The 1,879-nt window shown below is 41.2% G+C and overlaps 1 protein-coding gene across 1 annotated transcript in view; it reads left to right on the top strand.

Moving 5' to 3' along the window:
- The first annotated feature begins 1,413 nt into the window (after nucleotides 1-1,413).
- Nucleotides 1,414-1,879, top strand: part of LOC113801196 (oxidative stress-responsive serine-rich protein 1) — a 15,357-nt gene continuing 14,891 nt past the window's right edge. The window contains exon 1 of the mRNA XM_027352002.2: nucleotides 1,414-1,478. The gene's annotated coding sequence lies outside the window, so the exon portion shown is untranslated. The remainder of the gene's footprint in view (nucleotides 1,479-1,879) is intronic.

Genomic DNA, 1,879 nt, shown 5'->3' with positions numbered 1-1,879 from the left:
ACATACATGGACACACACACACACACTGTAACTCCAGCTATATCTGTATCTAATTACTGTATGATATATATAATCTTACATGTTTGTCAATGACACTATCTTGGACATATATACATATGCATATATACGCCTGACTATTGCTTCCCCCTGTTTATCCCTCTCTTTCTTGCCAGACTAGACATTCCAATGTTATGTTGTCTATCTCTTCCACAAGAAGCTATGTATTGATGTAACGTTTCCTTGTTCACCACCGTTCTGTCACATGCTGTTTAACAACTTGACTTGGTGTGCGATCTTTAAACTAGCAGATGTGGAGACTAGGCAGACTCCCTGCGGAGAGCCAAGTGAGCAACACCTGCTCTGAGTGAGCTGCTGCACTCCAACATCTTATTCAGTAAAGGAGTCAAGACATCTTGGTTGTCTACCACTAGTAAACCCTAAGCTCTCCATCTACCGAAACTCTGTAAGAGCCCAACGTTTGGGGCTCTTACACACACACACTTATACACACACACACACACACACACACACACACACACTCACACACACACACACACACACACACACACACACATATATATATATATATATATATATATATATATATATATATATATATACATAAATAGATGTACACAAATATATATATATATATATATACATACATACATACATATACATATATATGTTATGCTATATATGTATGTGTGTTTCTGTTTGTGTGTGTGTGTGTGTGTGTGTGTGTATATGTGTGTTTTTTTTACGCGCGCGCGTGTGTGTGTGTATTTACCTGTGTGTTTACGTGTGTGTTTGTGTGTGTGTGCGTGTGTTTGTGTGTGTGTGTGTTTGTTTCTGTGTGTGTGTGTGTGTGTGTGTGTGTGTGTGTGTGTGTGTGTGTGAATACGTGTGTGTATTTGTGTTTCTGTGTGTATGTGTGTATGTGTGTGTGTATGTGTGTGTGTGTGTGTGTGTGTGTGTGTGTGTGTGTGTGTGTGTGTGTGTATGTGTGTGTGTGTGTGTGTGTGTGTGTGTGTGTGTGTGTGTGTGTGTGTGTGTATGCGTGTGTGTGTGAGTGGTATGAATGTATGTGTGCGTATGTGTGTGTGCATGTGTGACCGGATGGTGCCTCTATTTCATAACCATGTGGAGCTTTATTGACGCATATAAGCTGTGTCGAGCGCCAATTGCGTCACACGGCATTGAAGAACGACGCACGTAATCCCTTGAAGCATCTGGTAGAAAGGGGAGTAAAAGACTACGTTCTGAAAATAAACAATTTCGTAATAAGTTATTCAGTGTCTTTTGATATCAATTATGCATGATTTTTTTATTTAGGAATTATTTTCTTCAAGTAGCTAGTAGTCTATTATCTCCGTTTAGGTGAATGTTTTCCTTAACAAATGTGTGCGTGTCCCAGTGTTTTGGAGGAGATGAGGAAGTATAGTCAGAGAACCATGACCGAATTTCATTGATTTGTGGTGTGGAGTTACAGGGCTGATATCGGGGATAGTTTGGTCTTGTTGTCTCTTTTGTACAAGGTGATATTTCAATCAAGTAAAGTGAGATGAGGTAAAATGAGAGAATTTGGAGGTAGATTTAGCCTTTAAACGCACTCCATCTCCGAGTTACCCGAGAGAAAAAGCTTTCAGGACATTCTCTGCTTTGTCGTTTTGGATATTTGTTTGTGGGGGTTTTGTCTGCGATGCGAGCTAGAGCACCTCGTCCATTATATAAGCTGGCCGTGGCAGTGCTCTGAGAGACGATAAGGGCAGTGAAATTGCGAAGAGGAAAAGTGTGGAGGAAGGAATGAGGAACTTGCTTTGTTGAGGCCAGGGTCAGGCAGCCCAAGGTAACGCTCTCGTCAGTGCCGTCGTGCCCG

This window comes from Penaeus vannamei, chromosome 28 (assembly GCF_042767895.1).
Source record: "Penaeus vannamei isolate JL-2024 chromosome 28, ASM4276789v1, whole genome shotgun sequence".
NCBI lineage: Eukaryota > Metazoa > Arthropoda > Malacostraca > Decapoda > Penaeidae > Penaeus > Penaeus vannamei.
This window is presented reverse-complemented; position numbering and strand designations above follow the sequence as displayed.